The 18,223-nt window shown below is 39.3% G+C and overlaps 1 protein-coding gene across 3 annotated transcripts in view; it reads left to right on the top strand.

Annotated features, from left to right (window-relative positions):
- The window catches only part of ccser1 (coiled-coil serine-rich protein 1), a 397,790-nt gene that overhangs the window by 46,512 nt on the left and 333,055 nt on the right, over positions 1-18,223 (top strand). The gene's annotated exons all lie outside the window — the stretch shown is intronic.

Below are 18,223 nucleotides of genomic sequence, written 5' to 3'. Positions count from 1 at the left end.
TTATTAAACACTTATTAAGCAGTGGCACAAACATTCATGTCATTTCCAAAACAGAAAGTGCAAGATTGTCAGACATTTTAAAACAAGCTATTAGTGCACTTTTGTGCATGGTGTCGCTAAGATGCATACTTGCCAACCTTGAGACCTCCGATTTCGGGAAGTTGGGGGCGTGGTTAAGAGGGGAGGAGTATATTTACAGCTAGAATTCACCAAGTCAAGTATTTCACATATATATATATATATATATATATATATATATATATATATATATATATATATATATATATATATATATATAAGAAATACTTGACAAAATACTAAGTCAAGCATTTCATATATATATATATATATATATATATATATATATATATAGAAGAAATACTTGACAAAATACTAAGTCAAGCATTTCATATATATATATATATATATATATATATATATATATATATATATATATATATATATATATATATATACATATTTTTTATATATATTTTTTATATATATAAATATATATATACATATATATATATATATATAAGAAATACTTGACTTTCAGTGAATTCTAGCTATAAATATATATTTATTTTATTATATATATATATATATATATATATATATATATATATATATAAGAAATACTTGACAAAATACTAATTCAAGCATTTCATATATATATATATATATATATATATATATGTATATTTATATATATATATATATATATATATAGATATATATATATATACATATATATATATATATATAAGAAATACTTGACTTTCAGTGAATTCTAGCTATAAATATATATTTATTTTATTATATATATATATATATATATATATAATAAAATAAATATATATGTATAGCTAGAATTCACTGAAAGTCAAGTATTTCTTATATATATATATATATATATATATATATATATATATATATATATATATATATATATAGCCTTATATATATTTATAGCTAGAATTCACTGAAAGTCAAGTATTTCTTATATATATATATATATATATATATATATATATATATATATATATATCCATCCATCCATTTTCTACCGCTTATTCCCTTTGGGGTCGCGGGGGGCGCTGGAGCCTATCTCAGCTACAATCGGGCGGAAGGCGGGGTACACCCTGGACAAGTCGCCACCTCATCGCAGGGCCAACACAGATAGACAGACAACATTCACACTCACATCCACACACTAGGGCCAATTTAGTGTTGCCAATCAACTTATCCCCAAGTGCATGTCTTTGGAGGTGGGAGGAAGCCAGAGTACCCGGAGGGAACCCACGCAGTCACGGGGAGAACATGCAAACTCCACACAGAAAGATCCCGAGCCCGGGATTGAACCCAAGACTACTCAGGACCTTCGTATTGTGAGGCAGATGCACTAACCTCTCTGCCACCGTGAAGCCATATATATATATATATATATATATATATATATATATATATATATATATATATATATATATATATATATATATATATATATATATATATATATATATATATATATATATATATATATACAAGAAATACTTGACTTTCAGTGAATTCTAGCTATAAATATATATAAGGCTAAGGCTATAAATAGCCTTAGTCTCTGGTTAGCTTCACCTCCATGTTTTTTAGGCGAGATGGAAACTGCACACAGAGAGGGTAAACTCTTCCAACCTGGTCCGCTGTGCTGCCCCAATCCTCCATAAGAGAAGAAAAACAAAAACAATGGTTGCCGAAGTTACAGCGTTGATGTTCCATTATTGCCCGTGTTATGATAACGGTATGAGAACTATCGATTTGAATAAACTGTCAGGTGTTTACTTTCCATTCTTATTATCCCGATATCCCAATGGGGTAGCTTTGAGGTATATTTCATTGCGCTGTCGTGGTTGTTGTTTTTACCGCCTTTCCTCACTGACAGTCGGATAATAACATAGTGGGCTGACAAGCGATTGCGTTTATTTCCCTGAGAAGATAATAACGCAAAAGAGCCCTCCGGAGATTCTATTTATTGTTGATATAAGTCAAACGACTTTAAACACGTTTTTCATCCTTTTTCTTTACAGTCACAGCAAAGAACGTACATCAATTGTTTTTGTAAAACTCGTGTGAAAACACCTGAATGGTAATTAAATGAATCATACGGTTCATTTGCACTCTTGCGCAGATGAGAGAGGATGTCATCTCTGACAAGCATTTCACTTCCACTAAAGGCGAGTCTGTCAACGTTTGGGAAACGTACAGTCCAACTAAATACCCCGTTTCCATATGAGTTGGGAAATTGTGTTGGATGTAAATATAAACGGCAAATCATTTTCAACCCATATTCAGTTGAATATGCTACAAAGACAACATATTTGATGTTCAAACTGATAAACATTTTTTTTTTTTTGCAAATAATCATTAACTTTAGAATTTGATGCCAGCAACACGTGACAAAGAAGTTGGGAAAGGTGGCAATAAATACTGATAAAGTTGAGGAATGCTCACCAAACACTTATTTGGAACATCCCACAGGTGAACAGGCAAATTGGGAACAGGTGGGTGCCATGATCGGGTATAAAAGTAGATTCCATGAAATGCTCAGTCATTCACAAACAAGGATGGGGCGAGGGTCACCACTTTGTCAACAAATGCGTGAGCAAATTGTTGAACAGTTTAAGAAAAACCTTTCTCAACCAGCTATTGCAAGGAATTTAGGGATTTCACCATCTACGGTCCGTAATATCATCAAAGGGTTCAGAGAATCTGGAGAAATCACTGCACGTAAGCAGCTAAGCCCGTGACCTTCGATCCCTCAGGCTGTACTGCATCAATAAGCGACTTCAGTGTGTAAAGGATATCACCACATAGGCTCAGGAACACTTCAGAAACCCACTGTCAGTAACTACAGTTGGTCGCTACATCTGTAAGTGCAAGTTAAAACTCTCCTATGCAAGGCGAAAGCCGTTTATCAACAACACCCAGAAACGCCGTCGGCTTCGCTGGGCCTGAGCTCATCTAAGATGGACTGATACAAAGTGGAAAAGTGTTCTGTGGTCTGACGAGTCCACATTTCAAATTGTTTTTGGAAACTGTGGACGTCGTGTCCTCCGGACTAAAGAGGAAAAGAACCATCCGGATTGTTATAGGCGCAAAGTTGAAAAGCCAGCATGTGTGATGGTATAGGGGTGTATTAGTGCCCAAGACATGGGTAACTTACACATCTGTGAAAGCGCCATTAATGCTGAAAGGTACATACAGGTTTTGGAGCAACATATGTTGCCATCCAAGCAACGTTACCATGGACGCCCCTGCTTATTTCAGCAAGACAATGCCAAGCCACGTGTTACATCAACGTGGCTTCATAGTAAAAGAGTGCGGGTACTAGACTGGCCTGCCTGTAGTCCAGACCTGTCTCCCATTGAAAATGTGTGGCACATTATGAAGCCTAAAATACCACAACGAAGACCCCCGGACTGTTGAACAACTTAAGCTGTACATCAAGCAAGAATGGGAAAGAATTCCACCTGAGAAGCTTAAAAAATGTGTTTCGTCATTTACCAAACGTTTACTGAGTGTTGTTAAAAGGAAAGGCCATGTAACACAGTGGTGAACATGCCCTTTCCCAACTACTTTGGCACGTGTTGCAGCCATGAAATTCTAAGTTAATTATTATTTGCAAAAAAAAAAAAAGTTTATGAGTTTGAACATCAAATATGTTGTCTTTGTAGCATATTCAATTGAATATGGGTTGAAAAGGATTTGCAAATCATTGTATTCCGTTTATATTTACATCTAACACAATTTCCCAACTCATATGGAAACGGGGTTTGTACGTTTGCCGCATAAAGTCAACAGTGTGAAACCGTGGGATTTGTTAGTGTTGCAACACCCTTTGAATGTTAATGGGATGCTGCTTTGGACTAAATTAAGAAAGCAATTGGATATATGTTGTCAATTTTCAGCCTACTAGTTTGGTTTGGGTTAGGGCTAGCAATTGAAATTGTAGATTTCAAACAAATTAGAGCCGCTCAGGTTGAGTTGAGGAATAACGCCAATCACAAAATTCAGCATGGAACACATCATAAACAGATTGTGACTTACTGAGCACGGCGTCGGTTTAGCAGGTATGTATTGTATGTTGTCTCACAGCACCACATCTTCGGTCCACCTACCGATCATTTTCCCAAGATGTCCCTTTTAAGTGCTTTCATCTATTTACTGGTGAACCGGTTGATTGTCCATATGCACCATACTCCCGTTTTAGCTACAAATGTATCTTACCAGAGTGACTGTAGAGTGAATAAATCACAGCCTCTCGATAAAGTGGTTTTGGGTGTCTAGAAAGGTGTTCAACAACCCTTGTCGAAAAATAATGGAATCACCAGACTGTGAGGATGTGCATTCAGTTGTTTAATTTTGTAGAAAAAGAAAACGGCTAACTTACATGACACACAACTATTGTAATTTTTCTGGCTTTAAGAAACACAAAGAAATCAAACAAATAAATTGTGGTAGTCAGTAACCATTTCATTTTAGATAAAGCATAGTGAACAACCTGTTATGATCCGCTGCCGGGATCATGTTCAGTTTGGTTTTTGGACTCCCTCACTTCCTGTTTTTGTGCACTCCTGGGGTTGTTTTCACCGGTCTCTGATTGTTGTACGGAAAGCTCACCTGTTCCCCGAGCACTAATCAGTAGCACTATTTAAAGGGGAACATTATCACCAGACCTATGTAAGCGTCAATATATACCTTGATGTTGCAGAAAAAAGACCATATATTTTTTTAACCGATTTCCGAACTCTAAATGGGTGAATTTTGGTGACGTCACATTGGGAAGCAATCCGCCATTTTCTCACTTTCGTCGGTGTGTTGTCGGAGGGTGTAACAACACGAACAGGGACGGATTCAAGTTGCACCAGTGGCCCAAAGATGCGAAAGTGGCAAGAAATTGGACGAAATTTGTTCAAAACACGAGGGTGTGGAAAAGCCGACGAAATGGTCAGTCGTTTGTTCCGCACACTTTACCGACGAAAGCTATGCTACGACAGAGATGGCAAGAATGTGTGGATATCCTGCGACACTCAAAGCAGATGCATTTCCAACGATAAAGTCAAAGAAATCTGCCGCCAGACTCCCATTGAATCTGCCGGAGTGTGTGAGCTATTCAGGGACAAAGGACCTCAGTAGCACGGCAAGCAATAGCGGCAGTTTGTTCCCGCAGACGAGCGAGCTAAACCCCCTGGATGTCTTGGCTCACACCGCTTCTACCGTCCCTTATGCCACCGAAGATGATCAAGAGAAGAATATCGACCCTAGCTTCCCTGGCCTGCTGACATCAACTCCAAAACTGGACAGATCAGCTTTCAGGAAAAGAGAGCGGATGAGGGTATGTCTACAGAATATATTAATTGATGAAAACTTTATTCATTACTCGCGGTTTTACGTAAATTATTATACATAAACCGTTTACCAATAATTTAGCTTAAAAACATTTATTTTTTTCAATCGTTCGAGTACATTCGGGTAGTCTTGTGTAATGCAGTATTTTGTGTCTATTTAGGTATGGTTAACCTGAGTGCTGAAATCGTGGAAAAATATATGTTCTTAGTGCGCCTGAAATGGGCTGTCTGCACTCTCAAAGTGCATGTTGTTGCCAAATGTATTTCATATGCTGTAAACCTAGTTCATAGTTGTTAGTAATTATCTTATCAGACAGTGTTAAGCCGCTGAAATCCGAGTCTGAATCCGAGCTAATGTCGCGATACCTTGCTGTTTGTTTGTATTGGCATCACTGTGTGACGTCACAAGAAAATGGACGGGTGTACATAACGATGGTTAAAATCAGGCACTTTGAAGCTTTTTTTTAGGGATATTGCGTGATGGGTAAAATTTTGAAAAAAACTTCGAAAAATAAAATAAGCCACTGGGAACTGATTTTTAATGGTTTTAACCCTTCTGAAATTGTGATAATGTTCCCCTTTAGTACTGCCTTTTCCGGTTAGTCAGTCTGGCTTCCTAATTTGCTTCACGCAACAGTTGACGATATTTGATTCCTGCTACCTGTATACTAGCTTCCACGCTAGGCTCTGTTTGTTGCTAACTTCCACGCTAGCCCCTTTGGTTTTGGCCTTCCGTGCTTTGAGCACGTTTTTGTTTGTTCCCGTCTGATTTATTTCTTAAATAAATAATTTCCTACCTGCAGGCTGTGTCCGAAGTCCGTCTGCATCCCGGGAGAGCAAACCCCGCATCACCATGCGACCCGGTCGTCACACAACCTATGAAATCACTCAATTCTGAGGAAAATGCAATGGAATCGCCCTGTAAATTTAAATTTCCAAAGCTAACACCTGCAATTAGATTAAAATCTATTAAGTCTGTAGTTAAAAAGGAGTGTTCACAGCTGGGGGAGCTGTTGCACCAGGTGGATTGACATGAATCATGGCTCCAACGCGAGAGACTTCAATTAAAAAACAAAAGGAGAGTATAAATACATTTCTTAACGAAACGCAATCTTGCAAAAGATGTTGATTGTTCATAATCAGCTATGTCTTTAAATCAGGATCAAGTACAAACCACATGGCAATGTTGAAAAAGACAAGTATACTGGTGGATCAAAGGCGTCAAGACAGAAAACTTTAAGCAATATGTCTTGAAAACAGGAAATGCACAACTAAACCAATGAAGAACAGATGGACGGAAACGGGAGTCACTGTCTGTGACCAAAACTGTAGGAAACAGCCTGAAGGAAACAGGATTTGGTCTGTTTGTTTTTCATGGTTCCATAATTCTTTCATCAAAATTGAGTGATTCCATAATTTTCCTTAAAGGCCTACTGAAATGCGATGTACTTATTTAAACGGGGATAGCAGGTCCATTCTATGTGTCATACTTGATCATTTCGCGATATTGCCATATTTTTGCTGAAAGGATTTAGTAGAGAACATTGACGATAAAGTTCGCAATTTGTGGTCGCTGATAAAAAAGCCTTGCCTGTACCGGAAGTAGCAGACGAGTAGCGTGACGTCACAGGTTGTGGAGCTCCTCACATCTGCACATTGTTTACAATCATGGCCACCAGCAGCGAGAGCGATTCGGACCGAGAAAGCGACGATTTCCCCATTAATTTGAGCGAGGATGAAAGATTCGTGGATGAGGAAAGTGAGAGTGAAGGACTAGAGGGCAGTGGGAGCGATTCAGATAGGGAAGATGCTGTGAGAGGCGGGTGGGACCTGATATTCAGCTGGGAATGACTAAAACAGTAAATAAACACAAGACATATATATACTCTATTAGCCACAACACAACCAGGCTTATATTTAATATGCCACAAATTAATCCCGCATAACAAACACCTCCCCCCTCCCGTCCATATAACCCGCCAATACAACTCAAACACCTGCACAACACACTCAATCCCACAGCCCAAAGTACCGTTCACCTCCCCAAAGTTCATACAGCACATATATTTCTCCAAAGTCCCCAAAGTTACGTACGTGACATGCACATAGCGGCACGCACGTACGGGCAAGCGATCAAATGTTTGGAAGCCGCAGCTGCATGCGTACTCACGGTACCGCGTCTGCGCATCCAACTCAAAGTCCTCCTGGTAAGAGTCTCTGTTGTCCCAGTTCTCCACAGGCCAATGGTAAAGCTTGACTGTCATCTTCCGGGAATGTAAACAATGAAACACCGGCTGTGTTTGTGTTGCTGCAGTCGCCCGCATTACGCCGCTTCCCACCTACAGCTTTCTTCTTTGCTGTCTCCATTGTTCATTGAACAAATTGCAAAAGATTCACCAACACAGATGTCCAGAATACTGTGGAATTTTGCGATTAAAACAGAGGACTTAATAACTGGCCACCATGCTGTCCCAAAATGTCCTCTACAATCCGTGATGTCACACGCTGACGTCATCATACCGAGACGTTTTCAGCAGGATATTTCGCGCAAAATTTAAAATTGCACTTTAGTAAGCTAACCCGGCCGTATTTGCATGTGTTGCAATGTTAAGATTTCATCATTGATATATAAACTATCAGACTGCGTGGTCGGTAGTAGTGGGTTTCAGTAGGCCTTTAATGTAAAATGAAACTGTTACTGACTACCACAATTCATTTTCTAGATATCTTGGAGTGTTTCCTAAAGCCAGAAAGTTGCCAATTCAAATGACTATATTTTTGTCATGCTTTTTTTCCCTACAAAATGAATATCCTCCAAGTCTTGTGATCGGCTGTAATTGTTGTTGAAAGGGTATTATTATTGAATTGTTCGATTAATAATTAATGTGGGAGTCCGGTCCATAGTGGGATCTTCTCCCAGCCAGAGTGGTCCACAACTTGGGTCAGCTAGCGTGGAGTCCTGGAGTCCTTGGCATGCGTTAAAGGCTTCAGCGCTGTTAGGTGTGGACGCCTGCACAACACAGTGTTTTGCTTGTCCCTCTCGAGTCGCACGATAAAGTCTGGAGACATTTTTCTATCGATAGCTAACACCGGAAAGATGTGCTCCCCATTGGAACGTATGCTGCACATGTGTATGAATCTAGGGAATGTGGAAATGTAATTTTCTTTTTCACGTGAGTACAATCGTTAAAAAAACCACATTTGATCGTTTGTGTATTAAATGACAAATACCGTATTTTTTGGAGTATAGGTCGCTCCGGAGTATAAGTCGCACCGGCCGGAAATGCATAATAAAGAAGGAAAAAAACATATATAAGTCGCACTGGAGTATAAGTCGCATTTTTGGGGGAAATTTATTTGATAAAACCCAACACCCAAGAATAGACATTTGAAAGGCAATTTAAAATAAATAAAGAATAGTGAACAACAGGCTGAATAAGTGTACGTTATATGAGGCATAAATAACCAACTGAGAACGTGCCTGGTATGTTAACGTAACATATTATGGTAAGAGTCATTCAAATAAATATAACATATAGAACATGCTATACGTTTACCAAACAATCTGTCACTCCTAATCGCTCAATCCCATGAAATCTTATACGTCTAGTCTCTTACGTGAATGAGCCAAATAATAATATTTGATATTTTACGGTAATGTGTTAATAATTTCACACATAAGTCGCCCCTGAGTATAAGTCGCACCCGCGGCCAAACTATGGCCGAAAAATACGGTACTAAAAGATAGTATGATTAGTTAAGGAGCATAAATGATGTTTAAGTTCATTTACATTTTATGGAAGTTGCTTTATGTTTATTCAGCCAAAAGGGGACTATTTACTTTATTTAAAAAATACGAAAATGCTTAGAATAATTATAAGGTACACTTTAGACTTAGACTTAGACTTAGACAAACTTTAATGATCCACAAGGGAAATTGTTCAACACAGTAGCTCGGTTACAATGACGGAAAGTGTAAGGATGGAAAGGACAATGCAGGTATAAATAGACTAGGGATGTCCCGATCCGATATTTGGATCGGATCGGCCGCCGATATTTGCAAAAAAATGCGTATCGGCAAGGCATGGGAAAATGCCGATCCAGATCCAGTTTAAAAAAAACTCCGGTCCGTGTTTTCCAACGCACCGCTTTAAATATTACATTCCACTTTTCTGCTGCTCCCTAATTTCCGTTCCGCATTTTCCAGCACACCTTCAACACATCCACAGGTCTGTGGATTCTCACGCAGTTGCGTTTAGCTGCTGGCATTACACGACAGGCTCTTCTCACTCTTTCCTGTGTCTCCCTCTCACAGACAGCAAGCGCACCTTCTTACACATGTCACATACTGTCACGTCATAAGTCACATACGTATACGTCCTCTTCGAGCAGAGAGGTAGCAGCATGGCTAACGTTAGCTGTGATGCTAGCGCAGCCGTGCGAGCAACCTTCCCTCTAAGGTGCGCGCCTGTGCTCAAGCGTCCTCTGCGCAAGGCAAATCTATGCCACGCACAACATCAAATAAAAAAAATAAGCGCATAACAAGTTTCGACACACGGACACGACAAAGAAAACAGTTTTCATCATCATTGTTCAAATATTGTAACATCTGTCGAGACGCTGATCTCCATTCGGTGCCACACGTCCACACCATCAAAATGCCGAGGCAAACATTTCCACATCAACACCGTATGAAAAAAATAGTGTTTTTTTTTTAGTTGTGATTTCCTTCTCTGCATGAAAGTTTAAAAGTAGCATATATTAATGCAGTATGAAGAAGAATGTTTTTATGTAGACACATAGAATCATCACACTGCTGTGATTATATGCATCAAGTGTTCATTTAAGGCTAAGGCAAAATATCGAGATATATATCGTGTATCGCAATATGGCCTTAAAATATCGCAATATTAAAAAAAGGCCATATCACCCAGCCCTAGTTCAATGATGCCATTTCTGTTTGTCTTGTATAATTTTGTCTATTTTGTGTTTATCCTTGAATAAACAGGTCAGTTTCTTGTTACCAACCATTGTGTATTATCCAAACTCCCATAATTCAGCTGGCTAGTTGTTATCAAGAGTACTAAAACCCTTTTCAACATGATTCTGACAACTAAGTAGGCTAAATAACTTTAAACTTTAATACATGCTCGGATAGGCCAGTATCGGCCAGTATCGGTATCGGATCGGAAGTGCAAAAACAATATCGGTATCGGATCGGAAGTGCAAAAACCTGGATCGGGACATCCCTAAAATAGACTAATATAGCGATAAAAAAATCTAACATATATACGAATATATACATAATATGTGTACAGAATAATATATATACAGATATATTATATTATGTCTATAACATATACTATATATACCAATGACCATGTACAATATTACAGTATATACAGTATATGTGACAGCAGCAGCATAAAATAGAGAGTAGATCCAGCATTTATTTGTAATTATTACATTTGATGACGTACTATTTTATACTGCTTTAATACAGTGAAGATTACGTAACTGTTTAATTGCATATATGGCGGAGGGATCTGTGTGGTAATATGGTTTTGGACACAATGTATTGGGGGTAATGGCAGTCAGGTATGGGGGAATCGAGCCACACAGTTTTTTTGACCTTACTCTTACTTTTTCTAACTCTTTCTTACTGTAACAAACTCGCTTTATTTTTCCATTCATTTGTTCCCACGTCGTTATTATTTTACGTTTTTGAACGATTCAGTTCACAAGCAAACAATACAAAACGAAGAGGAGCGTCTGGAGTTTTGTTTGATGTCAAGCTAAGGCTTCATTAGGAATTTATAATTAGGTGAATTGCGGGTGTCCAATTGGTGACGCGTGGAGCACTTTTCAAATATTTATGAATAGAGCTGAGGGCATAATGTAATGAGAAAAATATTGATAATAATGACCAAAAACTAGGGATGTAACGGTACGTGTATTTGTATTGAACCGTTTCGGTTCGGTTCGGAGGTGTACCGAACGAGTACACATGCTAGCAGCGACCGGGCTAGGACAACATGTAAAAGCCAGAGCTGGAAGACCCTCCTGCCTCGTTAAGATCTCCCGTTTGGGAACACTTTGGCCGCGCGATACAACATCGGAGGACGGAGGTTTGCCGACATTGTTCTGCAGCTGCCTCTGACAACACGTCAAACATGTGTTGCACCTTTCCTGCTTCCGGCTCCCAGACCGTAGTCGAGGAGCGCAGGGGAGACACTCCTCCAGGGCCGATGTATTCTCGGGGGCAACACCCTTCACTCTACCCGGCAGTGGGTCTCCACAGCTCCGGACTCCAGGGTAAATGACGAGTCCGGCGATTAGTTGCAAATCGTGGCTTTATTGAGGTCTTGCACACAGCCAATCCAACAAAACACTGGCCACTCCCCGCACTCACGCTACCGCTCCCTCACCTCGCTCGCCCACACACTCACCTCACATGCTGTCACATATTAAAGGGCCACACACACACATACGCTAGTCTCATAGTCATTTTAAAAATAGTACAAGAAAAAACTAGTAAATTAATCAGAATAAATCATAATGTTACAAGGAAAAAAAGCAAAATAAAAGTATTACGTGGAATAAAGATTATGGGAATAAAGTCCTCATATTCTGAGAAAAAATTGTAAAAAAAAAAGCAATGACAAAAATATAACTAATTAGTAATGAAGAGTCATGGTTTAATGACAATTTATTTTCCTATCTTTAAACACAGCGTTACTGTTGTGTAATGATAAAGTGGCCAAAAATAGTAAATAGACTTGTTTAATGAAACCTGATTAATACTTAGGCCTACTATGCTACTTTATTAGATTTTTTATTTTTTTTGTCATTATGGTTTTCTGAGGTGTTACTTGGTGAAAAAAGTTTGAGAACAACTGGTCTAATGCCACTTTTTGAATAAAAAAAAGTTGCGCAGCACAGTTAAAATGTGGTATACATACATTTATTGCGTTGCAAGCTTTAACTTTATGAGAATAAAGTTAGAATGTCATTAGAAAATGTAACTTGGCATAAAACTGTGGAAAATATAAAAAATAGATTCAGAGAAAAGTCATTAAGAAAAAAACCCCCAATGAATTTATGACAATAGTCATAGTATTGCCATAAAAATGTTTATGTAGCTACAAACTAACTAGTAATTTTAAAAATAGTACAAGAAAAAACTAGTAAATTAATCAGAATAAGTCATAATGTTACAAGGAAAAAAAGCAAGTTAAAAGTATTACGTGGAATAAAGATTATGGGAATAAAGTCCTCTCATATTCTGAGAAAAAATACTGCCAAAATACTGCCAAGTGAGCCAGGCTGGGGGGAAGAAAAGTTAATCTGAGGCTGAGTTGACTTGAAACTGTTTAATGTTGCACTTTTTATATGTAGAAGAAAGGTTTTGTCATTTTATTTAATCTGAGCAACAACTTGAGGCAGTTTAATGTTGATTAACGTGGACCCCGACTTAAACAAGTTGAAAAACTTATTGGGGTGTTACCATTTAGTGGTCAAATGTACGGAATATGTACTGTACTGTGCAATCTACTAATAAAAGTCTCAATCAATCAATCAATCAAAAAAAACACTTTATATGTAGAAAGGTTTTGTTAAGAAACCATTCTGAGCCTTATCTTATTTACTTTTTATTTTATATATGTTGACCACATTAACCCTGGCAATGGACCCTGTGTGTATATGTATGTTATGCCATTGTTTACAAATTTGGTAAATAAATAACCAAAAAATGTATATTTTGTTGTTTTCTTACTGTACTGAAAATGAACCGAACCGCGACCTCTAAACCGAGGTACGTACCGAACCAAAATTTTGTTTACCGTTACACCCCTACCAAAAACAAATATGTTTCTTTAGGCATATAGATGCATGTTTGATGTGTGAGGGAGCAGGGTTGGGGTGGGGGCGGGGTTTGGTAGTAGCAGGGGTGTATAATGCATACCTGCCAACTACTCCGGTTTTCCCGTAATTAGTACGGTTTTTATCAACCTATTCCGGGTTACGGTTGCAGTGATAAAAAATACGGTTTTTAATTAATTAAAAAAATTTTTTTTTTTAAATGTTTTATTCACGAAATCGCGTAACAACAATGACAATCGACACTGCTTCCCGTAACTTCCTATCGAGCCATTCCGAATGCCATGCGCTAGGCTATTTATAGCACCGCTGCCAAGCACGAAGCACCAGTTGCCATTGTTTCCAAACGAGCGAACGATCATGGAATCAGCCGGAGAAAAATCGCAAACGAGTCTTAAACCGAAAAGAAAACTGCAGTCATTCCGTGAAGAATATTCAAAAGCCTATGCGGGAATAATTATCCGTTCCAAAAAGGGTGAAAACTACGCAAATTGCACCTTGTGCAGACAAGATTTTTCGATCAAACACGGAGGAATTAGCCATGTAAAAGACCACGTTGGGACAAAAAAAAACCACAAGTCTAAAAAAACACAAAAAACACAAAAAACACAAGTCTAAAAAACACAAGTCTAAAAAACACAAGTCTAAAAAACACAAGTCTAAAAAAAAACACAAGTCAAAAAAAACACAAGTCTAAAAAAAACCACAAGTCTAATGCCGTTGCTAGCGATACAAGTGGAAAACTTTCAACGTTTTTCGTCGCCCAAACAGATTCTTTGGATGTGATAAATGCCGAAGTTTTATTTACGGAGGCAATAATTGAGCATGGACTTCCAATCGGACTGGTTGATCACATGGGACAGTTATTTCGGAAAATGTTTCCCGACTCGAAAATCGCCAAAAAATATGGATGTGGTCGAACCAAAACATCAAACATTATTCAGTGTCTTGGAACAGAATCCTCAAAAAGTATCGCCGATGTCATGAAGACGGAACCATTTAGCATGTCGACTGACGGCAGCACCGATAATTTTGAAAAGTCACTGTGACTGATAGAAAAGTGATGGTTTTAGCAACATTTTAACCTGTCTGAATGCTAATAATCATTTTGCGTCGGGGAACCCCCCACCAGGACTTTGTCCTGGACCTACCGGGGCCTACTAGGTTTTTCTGATTTCAAAAGTTGGCAGGTATGATAATGTAGCCCGGAAGAGTCAGGGCTGCATGGGATTCTGGGTATTTGTTCTGTTATGTTGTGTTAAGGTGCAGATGTTCTCCCGAAATGTGTTTGTCATTCTTGTTTGGTTTTGGTTCAAAGTGTGGCGCATTATTAGTAAGAGTGTTAAAGTTGTTTTATATGGCCACCATCAGTGTAACCTGTGTGGCTGTGGACCAAGTATGCCTTGCTGTCACGTACGAGTGCAAGCAGAAGATGCATACTGCATAACAAGTGGTTGGGCTGGCACTCTGTTAATACAGATTGTGAAGGGCGCCAAATGCTGTACCATCATGGTGCGCCCTTATTATAACTGCAAGGGTGAAAATCGGTGAATATTAATCCCGGGAGTTTTCTGCAAGATGCACTGAAAGCTGGAAGTCTCCCGGGAAAATCGGGGGGGTTCGGCAAGTAAGCTGCTGAGCAGCATCAGAGTGATCAAAGTGCCGCGGGTTGCCGACCCCTGATTTAGCCCTTTATTAGACTATTTTACGACACTTACCCGCCCTTTAAGACGCTGACGTCCTTTTGGGCTATTTTAGACAGCGAAATCGTTGAGACTGAATCAACAGCGTCTCTGCTGGTCGCATCCGAGTAGTGCACTTTATTTTGCCTCAATTGCGTCAACACTGGCTGTAAAAGTGTTGTATGAAATGAAACCAATTTGTCATTCTGTGTACTTTCCAAGCAGTTTGCAGATTGCTACCTCAAGCACTGCATATGCATTTCTATAGACGTCGTAAGATCAGTGTAAACACGAGTAAACACAACCTTATGAAGCGTCTCGCTTCCTCTCTCAATCCCCGATGTTGGGCTCGGCATTTCAGAGATGGAGCCAAGCCTCTAATGAGACCCGAGTCTAATATAACGTCCATTAGCGGGAGGATGATGTGCAACTCAAATGGCATAACCGAGGTAAAAAGGTGACTTCTCGCCCATTGAAAGTGCTGTGCTCCGAGGGGCACATCACAATGGCTAATTTAGCCTCAAATGATGTCTGTGTTACAGTATTGCACAGTGACGGCCTTAATTTCTTTTCCAAGAGCGTGCGGCTATTAACTTCAATGCCTGGAGTCCAAATGAAAATGTTCTGCTGGGGAAAAACAGCTATATGATGTTACTTTGTCATACAGGGACAGCAGCTGCTTCGAAATAAGCACTGCCTTGTAGTTATTCCTTCATGTTGTTGTTCAGAAAGTCCTTTTTCCACCCTCCTCCTCCTCTTTATGTCTGCCGAGGCGTGGAAGGCAGCCTGTGTATAGGAGATCAATATGGGAATGAGGATGTTGCATTGTTTTAGTGCAAGCAACGGTGATGAGAGCTGAACACGGTTGCTTATTGGATTCTCAGAGCCCCTCCATCCCGCTTTGATTGAGTTTTTCTGCAAATGCAAGACTTTCAACAAGGTCTTTTGTGCCATACTTGGTAAACTGAAGTTACATCACACGCTGTGAAGATTTTATTATGCTACAGCGTAGTCCATACTTGCCAACCCTCCCGGATTTTCCGGGAGACTCCCGAAATTCAGCGCCTCTCCCGAAAACCTCCCGGGACAAATTTTCTCCCGAAAATCTCCCGGAATTCAGGCGGAGCTGGAGGCCACGCGTGGCGTGGTTGGGGGCGTGATTAAGAGGGGAGGAGTATATTTACAGCTAGAATTCACCAAGTCAAGTATTTCATATATATATATATATGTAAGATATACTTGACTTTCAGTGAATTCTAGCTATATATATATATATATATATAATTTTTTTATTTTATATATATATATATATATATATATATATATACATATATATATATATATATATATATATATATATATATATATATATATATATATATATATATATATATATATATATATATATATATGAGAAATACTTGAATTTCAGTGTTCATTTATTTACACATATACACACACATAACACTCATCTACTCATTGTTGAGTTAAGGGTTGAATTGTCCATCCTTGTTCTATTCTCTGTCACTATTTTTCTAACCATGCTGAACACCCTCTCTGATGAGGCATTCTGCTTCTTCTCCTTGTTGTGTGCGCAGTTGTGCACTGCACTCTCTAAAAGCCGTAGATGTTATTGTCACATATGCATGTACAGTAGATGGCAGTATTGTCCTGTTTAAGAGTGTCACAACATTGCTGTTTACGGCAGACGAACTGCTTTACGGTAGACGAAAACGTGACTGCTGTTGTTGTGTGTTGTTGCCGCGCTGGGAGGACGTTAATGAAACTGCCTAACACTAAACCCACATAAGAAACCAAGAACTCGCCCTCCATCATTCTACAGTTATAACGTGATTGGGCAGGCACGCTGTTATATTGTGGGAAAGCGGACGTGAAAACAGGCTGTCGACACGTCACTCAGGTCCGCCTGAATTTCGGGAGATTTTCGGGAGAACATTTGTCCCGGGAGGTTTTCGGGAGAGGCGCTGAATTTCGGGAGTCTCCCGGAAAATCCGGGAGGGTTGGCAAGTATGGGTTAGGGTTATAATAAGGCCATGCCAAATAAGGCATTAATAATTACTTAATAATGACTAGTTAAGAGCCAATATGTTAGTAATTTGCATGTTAATAAGCAACTAATTAATGGTGAATATGTTCCCCATACTAAAGTGTTACCATGTTTTTTTACTGGTGCACAAAATGAACCGTGCATGAACATCACCTTGTTCCAAGAACAAAACCAACACAGTGCATAAACTCACAACAAATTACACACCTGCAAACCAGTCAGCTGTTGCTGTATCCGTAATACGCCGATAGGGAGAAGTTTGTATTTACACGATGAGTCGGGTGTGTCTTGACCTCCGCCGAACCCCTGAGGCCGACTCACCAAACCCCTAGGGTTCGATAGAACCCAGGTTAAAGGGGGAACATTATCACCAGACCTATGTAAGCGTCAATATATACCTTGATGTTGCAGAAAAAAGACCATATATTTTTTAACTGATTTCCGAACTCTAAATGGGTGAATTTTGGCGAATTAAACGCCTTTCTAATATTTGCTCTCGGAGCGATGACGTCACAACGTGACGTCACATCGGGAAACAATCCGCCATTTTCTCAAACACCGAGTCAAATCAGCTCTGTTATTTTCCGTTTTTCGACTGTTTTCCGTACCTTGGAGACATCATGCCTCGTCGGTGTGTTGTCGGAGGGTGTAACAACACGAACAGGGACGGATTCAAGTTGCACCAGTGGCCCAAAGATGCGAAAGTGGCAAGAAATTGGACGTTTGTTCCGCACACTTTACCGACGAAAGCTATGCTACGACAGAGATGGCAAGAATGTGTGGATATCCTGCGACACTCAAAGCAGATGCATTTCCAACGATAAAGTCAAAGAAATCTGCCGCCAGACCCCCATTGAATCTGCTGGAGTGTGTGAGCAATTCAGGGACAAAGGGCCTCGGTAGCACGGCAAGCAATGGCGGCAGTTTGTTCACGCAGACGAGCGAGCTAAACCCCCTGGATGTCTTGGCTCACACCGTCCCTAAAACTGGACAGATCAGCTTTCAGGAAAAGAGCGCGGATGAGGGTATGTCTACAGAATATATTAATTGATGAAAATTGGGCTGTCTGCACTCTCAAAGTGCATGTTGTTGCCAAATGTATTTCATATGCTGTAAACCTAGTTCATAGTTGTTAGTTTCCTTTAATGCCAAACAAACACATACCAATCGTTGGTTAGAAGGCGATC

The sequence above is a fragment of the Nerophis lumbriciformis genome, linkage group LG33, assembly GCF_033978685.3.
Source record: "Nerophis lumbriciformis linkage group LG33, RoL_Nlum_v2.1, whole genome shotgun sequence".
NCBI classification, from domain to species: Eukaryota; Metazoa; Chordata; class Actinopteri; order Syngnathiformes; family Syngnathidae; genus Nerophis; species Nerophis lumbriciformis.
The sequence above is the reverse complement of the archived record's forward strand: the minus strand, read 5'-3'. Positions and strand labels throughout refer to the sequence as shown.